Source organism: Mus pahari, chromosome 5 (genome assembly GCF_900095145.1).
Source record: "Mus pahari chromosome 5, PAHARI_EIJ_v1.1, whole genome shotgun sequence".
NCBI classification, from domain to species: Eukaryota; Metazoa; Chordata; class Mammalia; order Rodentia; family Muridae; genus Mus; species Mus pahari.
Window position 1 is genome coordinate 34,694,728 of NC_034594.1, and position 16,042 is coordinate 34,710,769.

The 16,042-nt window shown below is 39.5% G+C and overlaps 1 protein-coding gene across 1 annotated transcript in view; it reads right to left on the reverse strand.

Moving 5' to 3' along the window:
* Positions 1 to 16,042, reverse strand: part of Boll (boule homolog, RNA binding protein) — a 97,574-nt gene that overhangs the window by 820 nt on the left and 80,712 nt on the right. The gene's annotated exons all lie outside the window — the stretch shown is intronic.

The window sequence follows — 16,042 nt, forward strand, 5'->3', positions numbered from 1 at the left end:
AGGCAGATTTCTGAGTTCGAGGCCAGCCTGGTCTACAGAGTGAGTTCCAGGACAGCCAGGGCTATACAGAGAAACCCTGTCTCAAAAAACCAGAAAAAAAAAAAGAAAAAAAAAAAGAGAATTAGATCTTATGAATAAGAAAGTATTATCAAGAGAGAAATCAGATTATTAATATACTACTTAATGTTAATAGATAAACATTTTGTCTTATTGCTAGGCAAATCATTTAGTGACTAAGTTTTATTCCAACAAGTGACTTTTATTTGATTTACTGCAAAATAAAAAGATTGGTAGAAATATTCTCCTGCTTAAGACACTGAAAATAGGATATTTTACTAAGAAATCTTTCATGCTAAATGCCTTCTTTAGAGCATCTAGGGGAGGCAAATCCTGTTGCCTAGAAATCTTATCAATTGTTCTCCCTACTGTAAGTGATGTGAGTTCAATATTGTGATTAAATAAAGCCATCAAGGAGGTAGTGGCTGTACCATACTGAACAAAACATTTGAAGTGGCACCTAAGTTAAATCAACTGCATCTGACTATAAAGTACAATTTAAGGAAATAGATAAAATTTCCAAGATTAAAAAGCAAAACTTCCCTAAAGGGAAATTTTACTATGTATAGTTTCAAGTTTTATGCTATGGGCATATAGGGCACTCTTCTGATCTAGAACTTGGAGCCTATCTACCAGTAAAGAAATAGCACGCCACTGCTAGAGCAGTTCACTGTCAGGAGAAAGTTCATGTGTTAGTTTTAAAGTGTAATAACAGATCTGGATGCTTGGAGAATTAAACATGCTTTAATTGTGCAATTATAGTTTATTAATAGCACTTTAAGATACTTTGTGAGCCGGGCGGTGGTGGCGCATGCCTTTAATCCCAGCACTCGGGAGGCGGATTTCTGAGTTCGAGGCCAGCCTGGTCTACAGAGTGAGTTCCAGGACAGCCAGGGCTACACAGAGAAACCCTGTCTCAAAAAACCAAAAAAAAAAAAAAAAAAAGATACTTTGTGATTTTACAAAATAGTCTCCCAACTTAAAAAGAATGTTACAAAGCATTTAATAATCATAAGCTAAAGAAAGCTTACCAAAATGAGTATTATAAGGCAATTTACTCCAATGATTTATTTATTTATTTAACAAATTTTTGAGTTAAGGAGACCATAAGACAGTTATGATAATGCCCGTTATTTTAGAATTAGATCAAATTTGGGGCTGGAGAGATAGGTCAGTGGTTAGAAGCATGTACTGCTCTTCTAGTGGATATGGCTTTGGTTCCTAGCACCCATGTTAGGTGGCCCACAACTGCCTGCATCTCCAGCCCCAGGGAGTCTGGCACCTTTGGCCTCTGCAGGTACTTGCACTCACATGCACATAACCTACACACATGCACAAGTACACAAAATTAAAGATAATAAAAAATTGAAAAAGAATGAGATCTAATTATATATAATCTTTTGAGTCTAGTACCCATCACCAGGATATAACAAACTATGCTTGAGTAACCGTTCCCCAACTAGCAGAGCTGGGGATGTAGTTCAATGGTAGAGCTAAGATAACAAGACTAAATGGAGGGAAATTTATACACAAAGACTGATGAATGCCTACCTTGTAGCTAATAGCAAAAATAGAGAGGAAAAAGGAACAGATGTTTTGGTGATGGATTTTGTTTCAGAAACATTTTGAGATGTGCTATGTTCCCAAGAGTGGATGGCACAGGCTAGAGCTATCTTTTTTTCTTTCTTTTCTTTTCTTTTTCTTAAAGATTTATTTATTTATTATACGTAAGTACACTGTAGCTGTCTTCAGACACTCCAGAAGAGGGCGTCAGATCTCATTACTGGTGGTTATGAGCTACCATGTGGTTGCTGGGATTTGAACTCTGGACCATCGGAAGAGCAGTCAGGTGCTCTTACCCACTGAGCCATCTCACCAGCCCCCTAGAGCTATCTTCTATTGTCTGAAGGCTAAAGGTTTTCTGGGAAACTCTAGACACTCCTGCTTCTTACCATGTGTTTCTTATATTTGCCAGAATGCTAACTTGAACAATATTGCCTTTAGTGAGTAATCTTAAAAAGTTCTAGAATAACCATATTCCCACTATTTGGTTAGGAAACTGGTTTGTATTCTTAGGTTGCTTGATAAAAGCATGTAGCTACAGATTTGTGTTTCTTATGGTTTTCCTTCTGTTTTAGAATTTAAATATTTTTTATTAGATTCCCATATCCTTAAGAAATTAGAATAGACTGATTTTACTTATTAAATGAAAGATGGTTCATAATTCTTGGATGGAATGTCTCAAAAGTATTATGTTCTTTCTGGGTTGTTCCTTTGACCCTGCCCTATTTTCCAAAGATGATTAACTTCCTCATTGTGATTACTTTTTAGTAATTAGGATTTCTATCACCTAGGAATGCCATACTGAGTGATTGTCTGAACCAGTATAAGCTTCAATTCTTTTACAGAAAACTCTCACAAAAGTATTGAGTGGACAAAATGGGATAATTTGTATGACGTGTTTATAAATTGTAAGGGTCGCTATAAATGTGAGGTCCTACTATTGTCTTGAAGTGATAAACTAGCATGATTTTACAGTATGCCATTAACAAAGTTAATAATTATTTACATGGAGCATTATGAACTTTTAAAGTAGAAGTATGGGCTGGTGAGATGGTTCAGCGGGTAAGAGCACTGACTGCTCTTCTGAAGGTCCTGAGTTCAAATCCCAGCAATTACATGGTGACTCATAACCACCTATAATGAGATCTGACGCCCTCTTCTGGTGCGTTTGAAGACAACTACATGTACTTATTTATAATAATAAATCTTAAAGAAAAAGAAAAAGTAGAAGTATATAGTAATGATCTAGCAAATTTAGTGAACACGTGTTATATTACCAGGATTTTTTTGTCTTTCAATTTTCATGTGTGTGTTGTGTATGTATGTGGATGGGTGGGTACACATGTGTGCAAATGCTTGCTAGCAGACCTCAGGTAGATCTTGGGAATCATCCTTAATCTCTCCCCTGAAACCTCACTCATTGAGACCTCTCAGTCAAATCCATATCTGAACTCTAGTCTTCACATGACTTTAACTGCTGTACCATCTTCATAGCTCATTACCAAGAGAGAGATGGCTCGATGAGAGAGGTGTTTCTGCTAAGGATTTTGAGTTGAATTCCTGGGACCAACTTGATGGAAGGAGAGAACTGACTCCTTCAAGTTGTCCTCTGACCTCCACATGTACTGTAGTGTGCACTTGCTCATGTGTTTATGTAAACACACACACACATATACACACACCACACAACTGGAGCATGAACTTGTGACTTAGTCACAGGTCCTGGGGGAATCATAATCCTATTATTCTGGCAAATGGATATAGTATTAAACTGTCTTCCTAAGTTATCCTCATATCCTTAGATTAGTGCATCTCTCAACCTTTATCAGAGATTCTTTTTGCAGTGGATGGAGATCAATAGAGACCCACAATGGGTTATTGTACAGAGAATAAAAGACTGTAAAGGTCTCAATTTTTAATGGGATATGTGTACCACGCCCTGTCCCTTAGAGGTGGCAGAAGGTAGCAAGTGTAAGAGGCAGTAAGTGTCTGCACTGACACTGTATTTGCTGCTTAGGATCACTTCACACGGGAACTCACGGTGGCTGTGACTGCACACATGAGACCTTGACAAGATCAAGTCACCCCAAGCCCACTGAGACTCGGTTAGCACCTTATGGCAGGTGGAGGAAGGAGAGTAAGTTTTCTTTAGGGATATGGCTCCTGAGAGGCTTATCTGTGTTCCAGTAGATGGTCCTACACACATGCATAGGCAGCACTAAGTGTACTCAGTGGGTTTAAAAAGCAGCATATGAAATTGGAATAAAAATGGCGGTTAGGTTAGGAAAGGGTACAAACTGGATGGGATGGAATGGGGATGGGTTTAATCAAAACACATTATATGTATATATGAAATTTTCAATAAAAATGTAAAACAAAGGAATTTATAAATTTTTATCACCCCCATCATCATTTTCTTAAGATCAAAGCATGTGCTTAAGGTTGCATCCTGTTTTCAAAAGTTGCACTCTGGGCTGGATGTGGTGGTGCATACCTTTCATTCTAGATCTCAGGAGGCAGAGGCAGGCAAATCTCCATGAGTTTTAGACCAGCCTGGTCTACATGTGAGTTCTAGGATAGACAGGGCTTATCTCAAAAAAAAACAAACAAACCCAAAACCAAAGTACAATAACAAAAATGTTTAGGGCTGGAGAGATGGCTCAGCCGTCAAGAATACTGGCTGCTCTTCCAGAGGACCAGAGTTCAATTTCCAGCAACCACATGGCAACTCACAAATATCTGTAACTCTAGTCTGAGTAGAATCTGATACCCTCTTCTGATTTCTACTGGCACCAAGCATACAAATGGTGCACATAACTACATGCAGGCAAGATACTCATAGACACAAAATAATAAAATTAATAAACATTGCATACTATATAACAAAAATTAGTTCTTTAAAAAGTTGCATTTTGCTTATCAAATGTGCTGCTTTTAGTTAGCCAATTGTATAAGAATGTGAGGCCAAACTTTGACCAGTCAGAGTGAGGCAAAGGTCCTCGTTGCTTTAGGAATAAAACCCTTGTTGGCAAGATCAATAAAACAAATGACAGCTGTTGCTGCTGAGGATGCTCATCCATAGATGAGAACACTCATCCATAGCTGGTGGGGGTGCAAGCTTGCACAGACACCATGGAAATCAATGTGGCAATTTCTTAGTAAGATGGGACTCGGTTTATTTCAAGATCTGGCTGTACTACTTGGTCATATACCCAAAGGACACTACGTCATAGTACCGTGATACTTCCTTAATCACACTCCTTCATTACTGCTCTCTTCATAATATCCAGGAACTGTAAACTCCCTACATGTCAGTGATCTAATGATTGCATAAGGAAAATGTATGGTTGTGCCATGGAACATTAAAAAGTCATTAAAAAGTGAAATAAGCTGGGCATGGTAGCATACACTTTTAATCCTACAACTTGGGAGGCAGAGGCAGGCAGATCTCTGAGTCTAATCACTGGTCTACAAAGTGAGTTCCAGGACATCCAGGGCTGCACAGAGAAACCCTGTTTCAAAAAAAAAGTAACAAAAAGTGAAATAATGAAATTCATAGGTAAATAAATGAATGTAGCTAGGAAAAATAATCGAGTGAGGTAACCCAGACTTCAAAAGACAAGTATAGTATCTATTTGCCTATGTGTGGATATTAGCTGTTAAGTCTTGGATAAATAGGCTATACTCCACAATACCACAGGGCTTAAGTATAGAGTAGGGGCTGTGAGGAGAACTGGATCACCCTGGAAAGGGGTTAATAGAAAAGCAGTTATGGATGGATGTGGGCCACTGGAATGGGAGGATGGAATAAGGAGAAAAGAAGAGGGGAGTGAGAGAGGAAATATGTGGAGGGATAGCTAAACTTCATGGCCATTAGGTTGTATGGAAACCTAATTCATTAAAAGCTTCCTAAAATATATACATGAATGAAGGTGATATAAATGAAACTGCCAAATATTGGGGGAAGTTAGAGGTCCAACTGGAAATCTTTTCTTGTCAAATAAAAATTCCAGTTCTGGGACTGGGTTATATCTAATCAAGTTTTGGGCCAAAGATGCTCTCTGGGAGCTACCCCCCCTCCAAACTCAGGCTATTGCCAAGGCTATTGGATACTCTCCACAAACTGATGTTAAGGCTCTACCGTTGAAGACAACACCTACACAACTCAGTAATCATGGAGAAGTCAAGCTGGTGCCTACCTAGAGCCTTCACTCCTACTGAGTAGTGTTCAGGGATCTGGAAGGTACTGTGAACACTACCAATGTACCAATTACAAAACATCTTACCTACCTAAGCTAGTTCAATAGTGGCACAGAACTTACGGTACTAACCACTCAGTATCTGGTTGAATTTAAGACCATCCATGAGATGGGACCCATCACTGGCACTGCCAAGAGATGATGGCTAAGGAAACATGAACTCAAGGATTTTTGGAAGGATCTTTATCTCAAACTGCTTGTCTTTTTTTTTTTTTTAAACTTTTCCCCCTCCTACCTCACAGGGTTTTTGCTTATATATATTGTTTAGCTTTCTTCTTTTGCAGTTTATTGTAATGCTAAGTGTTGGTCCCCAAGATCTGGAGTCTGCTGTACCTTCTGGGAACCTGCCCCCAGTTAATTCTGATTGGTAAATAAAGATGCCAGCAGCTAATAGTTGGGGAGAAGAGAGATAGGCAGCGTTTAGGTTTCCTGGGCTAGAGATCACAAGGAGGGGAGAGAGACGGAGTGGTCATGGGGTAGAGAAGCTGGAAGAGTCATCATGGCCTCTGAACCAAGAGAACATGGCCCAGAGGGCTGCCTGGCTGGAGCTAAGAGCAGCCCAAATAAAACATAGTAAGTAATAACTTGGGAAAGTAAATTCTAACAGTATAGAGGGTAGGCAGTTGTCCAGCTATTGTGTTGCTTAAGGCATAATAAAATATAAAGGCTATGTGTATCTTTCATTTAGGGTCATAAATGGTCTAAGATGGGTAGAAACCTCATGGCAGGAGTTTTTAATAAATTGCTACATTTATGACTTCTGATTTGTGTTTTTATGGGACTTCTGTGTTTGTCAGTGTGTGTGTCTTTGTGTATATCCATTTCTTGTGCTTTTTCTTTGATCCTTTGTTTTTGTTTGTTTTGTCTTGTCCTATTCAAATTTGATTTTTATATTATCATCATAATTATTAATTTATTTTAGATGTCTGTTTTCTAGTAAGAAAGATCAAGAAAGGATGTGGAATTGGGTGGGTGAAGAGGGAAATCTGGAAGGACTTAGGGGAGGGAAACCATAATCTGAATATATTGTATGAAAAAAATCTATTTTCAATAAGCAAAACAAAACTCTGCTTGGTGGGCCTGCTTGTTACTCCTGCTTGTGTAGGAATACTCTCTAAAACCAAAAGCAACCCTGGTAACATAAGACTGTTTCAATGTTTCTTCATGCATAGTAAAAGACACAAGGATTTCTAAGATTCATTTGACTTCATAAATGAAACGATTCTGTAATTTCAGGTTTATAGCAGGGAAAGGGGCTTTCATCTAGACATGTTGTTCAGTTGAAGCAACACTGTATCAATGGTTAGAATGTAAATAATGAATTATGTCAGAGAAAAGTCTAAGGTTAGCCTTTGGAGTTTAATCTGCTTTCAGATGACAGCTTTTCAGTCTAATGTTACATTTCTAGGCCTCCCTCAGAATTCATAAAGGACTGGTTTTAGGGCCCTAGAAAAAAATCAACTGGTTACTAATCAAGTCCCTTATATAAAAAGATACAGGATTTGCATGTAATTTGCACACATACCATATACTTAAGCCATTTCTAGATTACTTAGTACAATGTGAATAATATATAAATAATAATATGGTATTATTTAGGGAATATCAAGAAAAAGTATCAGTTCATGTTCAATATAAATACAATTAAATATTTTTTATCTAAAGTTGATTGAATCTGCACATATAAAACTCATGGATAAAGTTTTTGAAAGATGCTTTAAGTTTATTAATATGAAAAATAAAAACTTAGAAATTTTTTTTTTTTCAAAACAGGGTTTCTCTGTGTAGCCCTGGCTGTCTTGGAACTCACTTTGTAGACCAGGCTGTCCTCGAACTCAGACCAGAAATCCACCTGCCTCTGCCTCCCAAGTGTTGGGATTAAAGGCGTGCGCCACCATGCCTGGCTAAACTTAGAAAATTTTAAGCTTCTCTCTTTCATGTTCCTATCTTCTGGATCATGTTTATGATTAGCACATACAGTCAACACCTGGAGGTCTGTGGATGTAGTTCAGGTGGTAGAGTGTCTAGAGTGCATGAGAGCTTGGGTTCCAACTCCAGCATCACATGAGATTGGGTGTGGTGGCACACAACTACAATTCTAGTATTCAGAAGGTAGAGACGGGAGGATCAGAAGTTCACTGCCAACCCTAGCTATGTTTGGGGCCAATCTAAGCTACATGAAATTGTTTCAAAAACAAAAATCTAAACAAAATCTCCAGTATACCAAAACCCAAACCAAAGCATTGTAACAAGGATGAATGAACTATGCTGACTACCACAAGGACGGGAGAAGCAAGACTTGACTAGATCTTGTCTGGAGGCTAAAAGGTCTCTGTTTTTCTTCTGTTTTTAAAATTTACTTCCACTTCAGGCTGGAGAGATAGCTCAGCAGTTAACGGCATAGAGACTGTTCTTGCAGAGGACCCATGGTCAATTCCTAGCACCAACATGGCAGCACTCAACTGTCTGCAACTACAGTTCCAGAAAATGCAATGCCTTTTTTTTGGCCTCTACAAGTGCAAGGCATGTAGTATATAAACATATTTGCAGGCAAAACACCCATTTACACAAAATAAAATAAATTATTTTTATTTATATATGCTGTTTTATGGTTTTTATTGCTGTGATGATACATCATGACCACACCAATTCTTATAAAGGCAAACACTTAATTGGGGCTGGCTTACAGTTCAGAGGTTTAGTCCATTATCATCATAGCAGGAAGCATGGCGGCATTCAGGCAGACATGGTGCTGGAGAGGTAGTTTAGAGTTCTACATCTCGATCTTCAGGCAGTAGGAAAAAAGAGTGACACTGGGCCTGGTTTAGGCTTCTGAAACCTCAAAGACTACCCCCAGTGACACACTTCCTTCAACAAGGCCAACCCTATTCCTACAAGGCCATACCTCCTAATAGTGCCAGTCTCTTTGAGTCTATGAGGGCCATTTTCTTTTCTTTTCTTTAAAAAAAAATTGTATTGGTTATTTTATTTATTTACAATTCAAATGTTATCTCCCTTCCTGGTTTCCCCTCTGCAAATCCCCTATCTCACTGCCCCCCTTGCTTCTATGAGGGTGCTCCCCCCCCACCCTCTCTCTACATTCCCCTATGCTGGGGCATCAAGCCTTCACAGGACTAAGGGCCTTTCCTCTCACTGATGCCAGACAAAGCCATCCTCTGCTACATATGCAGCTGTAGCCATGGGTCCCTCCATGTGTATTCTTTGGTTGGTGGTTGTTTAGTCCCTGGGAGCTCTGGGGGACCTGATTGGTTGATATTGTTGTTCTTCTTATGGAGTTGCAAACCCCTTCAGCTCTTTCAGTCTTTCCCCTGACTCCTCCATTGGGCTCTCTTCTATCTTTATTGCTATGAAGAGACACCATGACCACAGCAACTCTTATACAGGAAAACATGTAATTGGGGCTGTCTTAAAGTTAAGAGATTTAGTCCATTATCATCATGGCAGGGAGCATGGTGACATTCAGCTAGACATGGTGCTGGAGAGGTAGCTTAGAGTTCTACATCTGAATCCTCAGGCAGCATGAAGAAGAGTGGCACTGTTCCTCCAACAAGGCTAACCCTGTTCCAGCAAGGCCACACCTCCTAGCAGTAATAGTGTCACTCTCTATGAGCCTATGGGCGCCATTTTCCTCAAACCATCACATATATATGTATATATTTGTTTTTGCTTGTCTTTGTATGCACCGTGTGCATGCAGTGTCCACAAAAGCAGAAGACAAGGCCAGATTTCCTGGAACTAGACTTAACAGTTGTGAGCTGCCTAATATAATGCTGGGAACAAAACCTGGGTCCTCTGTAAGTGTAATAAGTGCCTTTAACTGCTGAGCCATCTCTTTAACCCCAGGGCCTTAATTTCTATGAAGATAATGAAAATCAAGTCATAACTGCTCATCAATGAAGGTGCAGTAACTCTCAAGAGGAAATAAGGATTTGCAACTTTGAGTTCATACAGCTATAGTTCAATGATTAATAAGCATAATAAAATTTGACAGTTCCTAAGCATGATGTTATTTCTGAGCAAGCAGTTAGCATGACACATAAGACCCTATTTAGACAGACTTTAATTGCAACTCTATTTTATACAAAACAGAACAAACTACTTGTAAATATCAGAAAAAAACAATAAACACTATGCTCTCAGTTACATTCAACTATACTATATAAATGTATTTGGTTTAAATGATTTTTTAACAAAAAAAGATCAATTGGAAGGTGCATATGAAAATGTTCTACACACCTGATATGCACTCACTGGTAAGTGGATATTAGCCCAGAAACTTAGACTACCCAAGATACAATTTGCAAAACACATGAAACTTAAGAAGAAGGAAGACCAAAGTGTGGATACTTTGTTCCTTCTTTGAATGGGGAACAAAATACCCATGGAAGGAGTTACAGAGACAAAGTTTGGAGCTGAGACAGAAGAAAGGACCATCCAGAGACTGCCCCACCCGGGGATCCATCCCATATACAACCACCAAACCCAGACACTATTGCATATGCCAGAAAGATTTTGCTGACAGGACCCTGATACAGCTTTCTCTTGTGAGGCTATGCCAGTGCCTGGCAAATACAGAAGTGGATGCCCACAGTCATCTATTGGATAGAACACAGGGCCCCTAAAGAAGGAGCTAGAGAAAGTACCCAAGGAGCTAAAGGGCTCTGCAACCCTGTAAGAGGAACAATGATATGACCTAACCAGTACCCCCTAGAGCCATGTCTCTAGTTGCATATATAGCAGAGGATGGAGTAGTTGGCCATCAATGGGAGGAGAGACCCTTGGTCTTGCGAAGATCATATGCCCCAGTACAAGGGAATGCCAGGGCCAGGAAGCGGGAGTGGGTGGGTTGGGGAGCAGGGCAGGGGGGGGAATATAGGGGACTTTCAGAATAACAGGGTTTCTCTGTGTAGCCCTGGCTGTCCTGGAGCTCACTTTGTAGACCAGGCTGGCCTGGAACTCAGAAATCTGCCTGCCTCTGCCTCCCAAGTGCTGGGATTAAAGGCGTGCGCCACCATGCCTGGCTAATTAAAAAAAAGAGAAAAAAAAAGAAAATGTTCTATAGGAAAAATTTGGGGATGTTTCCTCCAATAATTTAGAAGACAGGGCTGGTGAGATGGCTCAGTGGGTAAGAGCACCCGACTGCTCTTCTGAAGGTCCGGAGTTCAAATCCCAGCAACCACATGGTGGTTCACAACCATCCGTAACAAGATCTGATGCCCTCTTCTGGAGTGCCTGAAGACAGCTACAGTATATAATAAATAAATCTTTAAAAAAATAATTTAGAAGACAATAAAGGAAATTGAATTCTCGGTCATGGGTCTACCCAATACAAGCAGACATGACATATAATTTAAAAAGTAATATTTATAAAGTAATGGATACATTAAATGGGTTTTATGTTGTTAGATCTATTATATTCCAAGTCAGAGCTAAGTATTTATTATTACTATTTTAAGGGTTAAGATATCTTTTTATATTGAAAACATTTTAATACAATATATTCTGATCACTACTCCCAACCCCAACTCTTCCAGCTCCTCCCCAACCCACGCAACTCTAAATCATTTCTCTCTTATATTTATTTTCTCTAAAACAATTTTAATTTACAAGGTCTTGTCAAAAAACAAAACAGACTGTATTCTCTTTAGCATTTCTGCCTTTTTCATATAGTGGCCTCCTCAGAAAATGGAACTACTCACATGCACACTAGTGCCAACCAAGATGCCTGGCAGCACACATGAGGGGAGGAGGCACTGTATTCTACACTGCTACTTTTACAAAGTCACTGAGATAAAAAGCCAGGGGTGGTGGTGCATGCCCATAATCCAAGATTCTGGAGTTGGAGGCAGATTGATCAAGAGTTCAGAGTCATTTCCAGCTAAACAAGTTTTTGGCTGGTCTGAGCTACTTCAGACCCTATCTCAACTTCCCCCATCAATAAAGACAGAAATGCAGTAACTTTAGTTACATAGTAACATCTTAGTTGAATATTTAATGGGGAAAGAACTAAATATTAACAAGGGATTACAATTTTGTATATTACAAATCATATTTTGGCAACTTTCCTTCAGTTAGAAATATATACACAAATTCTGATCTTCAAAATCTATGAGGTGATTTTCAGTTGTTTGTTTGATACTTTCAACAAAGGAACAGGTTAATGTGTAAAATAAACCTCCAAACCCACCTGTCAAAAATGAGAGTATCTCTAGCCTTTTTTTTTGTCTAAACTTAGAATTGGTTATAGACTCTTTAAAGCACATTGCTTGTTAATAATACGATATTAATATCATAATGATAGTTCTAATTAATATATATTTTCTGTTATCTTGTTACTAAGAAGGGCAATAAAACAGACAGGGGAAGGGGATTAAGTAAGGGTAGGGGTAGAGATGCAAACAGGAGGAATCAGGTTAGGTGAAGATGGAGGGAGAGAGAACTGGGAGAGACAGCTGGAATCGGGGGTGCGGGATATCTGGAATGAGCTAGAAACTTAGGGCAATGGAAACTCTCAGAAGTCTCTGAGGGTGACTTAGCTAAGATTCCTAGTAATGGGGTATGTGGAGCCTGAACTGGCCATCTCCTGTAACCAGGCAAGACTTCCAATGGAAGAGTTCCAAAGATGTGCAGGGGTAAGATGGAGCAGAAATTGAGGGAATGGCCAACCAAAGACTGGTCCAGCTTGAGAATCATGCTATGAGAGCAAGCCTGACACTATTAATGATATTCGACTACACTTGCAGACAGGAGTCTAGCGTAATCATCATTTACCTAGCAACCAGTGAAAACAGATGCAGAGGTCCACAGCCAAACGGCGGAGCTCGAGGAATCCTGTGGAGGAGGAGGAAGAAGAGGGAGGAGGAAGAGGCGGAGAAGGAGGAGGAGGAGGAGGAGGAGGAGGAGGAGGAGGAGGAGATTTTAGGTCCCTAAACTTTAAGGTTAAGGACATTACAAGAAAACCTAATTAACTAACCTGGGCCCATAAGGGCTCACAGAGACTGAACTGCCTGCCAGGGAGCTTGCATGGGACTGACTTAGGCCCTCTGCACATATTAGGCAAGCTACACAATAGTTGTGTAGCTTGGTCTTCATGTGGGACTCCTAATAGCAGGAGCAGGGGCTGTCTCGGACTACAGTGCCTGCCTTGGATCTCTTCCCCCTAACTGGGCTGCCTCTTTAATCCTCAATAGGAGAAGATGCACCGTGTCTTACTACAACTTGATATGGCAAGGCTGGACGATACCCATGGGAGGCCTCCTGAAGTGATAATTTTGGTTTCTTTAAAAAAAAAAAAACAGAAAGGTAACAGGAATATGTTTTTGTTTTAATACCAGGTGAGAGATATAGGGCTGCTTTAGATTATCCACAGCAGCTGACTGATTTGCCTCTTAGTCTAGCAGGGGTATGATTCTGACAGCTGCAGACAGTTTCTGCAAGTGTTTGCCATTTGGAAGTCTGGGGACTCTTGAGAAGGTATAGAAAGACTAGAGCCCTGAGAGTGGCTGCTGGTTGCTGTTTGTCAAGTGCTCATGCCAAAGGGGACATGAAAAAAGAAGTTAGATAACTTAATGGTGAAGATCAAACTTGCCCCAAGGAACTTGATGCCTCTAGTCAGCAGGGAGCAGTCTAATGATATTGACACCCTTTTACCCTCTAGCCTTTTTTTCTCTCCTACCTAATGTAAGGCGCTTGGAAGGATGGACTAAGGGTGGTAAACTAGAAACTCATAAAATAGCCAAAAACCTGGCTACAGCCTCCCCCTTTTCTGAAGAGAAAGTGAGTAGAAGTATTGGATGTGAGGAGAGAGGAGGTGGGGGAGAAGGACTGGGAGGAAGAAGAGGAGGAGAGGAAACTGTGGTTAGGATGTAAAGTATATAAATAAATGAATAAAAAAAGGACAAAAAGAATTACTTAAAGAAATGTCTTCTACCACTTGCCTTTATAAGAAATACTGGGTTATTTTTTGTTTCTGTTGTTTTGGTGCTCTGGCAAAATAAGTTCCAAGGCACTGCTGTCATGGTGGGGAAGACATGGTGACAGGACCTTGCAGCGGGTGGTTACCTTGTGCCTACAACCTCGGAGCAAAGAGACGAATGCTGCTGCATTCTTTCCCTTCTGTCCTTCCAGAAGACAAGTCTATAGAATGTCTGCTGTGCACATCGGAGTTTTCTCACCTCGGCTGGCTTCTAATTTAGAAAGTCTCTCCCGGACACCCTGAGAGGCTTGTTTCCAGGGACTCTAGAGCTATCAAGCTGACAATATTAATATTCACAGGTCTACCCCTTGTCAACTTGACATCCACTGCTTGTGTGCATAGGCTTAGGGGCATCTCATAATGCTAACTTAGGGCCATCTCATAATGCTAAATGCATCCAGTTAAAGTCTCCACAGTTTTTAACAGTCTTAATACTATTGAGAAGAAGTGCAAAGTATTTTAGGGACTCAAGGGAGTCTCTTCATCCTGAGATCTGAAAAGTAAAAGGATAATCTACTACTGAAACTTCGCTAAACCAGTATAATTTCCACCTGTATTCTAAATATGTGTACCCACTGATAGGTGTAGCTCTCATCCCTTATCAAAAAAGCTTCTTTTTGCAGTGGCTGAAGTGAAGATTATTATAGTAAAAATAAATTATTGCTATAATAATTTATACCACAGAGAATAAGTGACTGTGAGGTGCCTGACTCTATCTGGTACATCCACAACATAACTCCTATACCTAAGGCTCAGAGAACACTGGAGAAGAGGGGGCAGAAATATATTAAAAGTCAGAGAATGAAGAAGCCTACTCTGTTAAGGTCTGGTCTATTGATATGTATTGTAATGCTAAATACCGGCCTGGTTGCCCCCAGGGATTAAGAAATCTGCCCTTATACAAGTGATGCTATAATAACTTTGCCTGGCAATCTATCCCTGATTGGTGAAATTAGATGCTTACAGTCAGTAGCTGGGCCGAAGAGAGATATGTAGGTTTAGAGTCTGAGACCACAAAGAAGGGGAGAGAGAGAGTGTATGAAGAGAAGACACCATGGGGAAGGTGAGTAATGAAAATACGTCCACGAGGGCTGGACAACTGGATTTAAGAACTGCCAAGATGGAACAGGGCAAGTTATAATTCAGGGAAATGGCCTGTATAGCTCAGAGGATAGATATATGCCCAGCTGTAGTGCTAATTAAGGGTTATTATAAATATAAAGTTTGTGTGTCTTTTATCTGGGAACTAGATGATCAAAGGTGGGGTAGAAACCCCAATGTGAGATTAAATATCGACTATAACACTACTCTAAGATTGTGTTTTAAAGGTATTAACAGGGAAGCTGTATCCACAGCCTCTCAACAATATAGTTGCTTGAAAAAAATCTGAACAATGACAACACTAGTTGACATCCCAGCATGGATGGAGCTGGAGAAGATCTCAGTTAACCAAGGTAACCATTCCTCACAGACATGCCCACAGATTCGTGTCTTCAGTGATTCTGGATCCTGTTATGCTGAAAATCAAAACTGAGCATCACAAGTACCAAATGACAATTACATCTATAGGTATACATAAGACACTATCTTCCTTAAGAAAATCATTGTCATATATTATTAAGTAATGAAATTGTGCCTTCTGCTCATGAAGAAGTACATCATTATGAGTAAATGAACAATAACTAGATGGGAAGTTTGCAAATTACATGTTTTAAAAATAAATATGTAATATGTAACCACTCATTAGTGAGTGATGTCTTACATAAAATGTCTAATTATGCAGTCTATTACTATGCATTTTTAGATAACAATAGTCAAGTTTGGCATTATATTAATTTATGCTTTGTTAATCAGAAGGTCTAAAAATAATAAAACTGGAAACCATAATCTCTTATTTCATTATGTGAAAATTTATGTCTACTGTTTCATATTTTCAGAACCCAGACAAACAACCATGAGACCAGTAGGAAACAAAATTATGTTGGACAGAAACAAAATGTAAAACTTGGCAATATAAAGTAAGTGTGCCAAGAAAACCAAGAAGGAAGACCATCATGTGGATACTTCATTCCTTCTTAGAATAAGGAACAAAATACCCATGAAAGGATATAGGTACAGAGACAAAATTTAGAGCTAAGATGAAAGGATGGACTATCCAGAGACTACC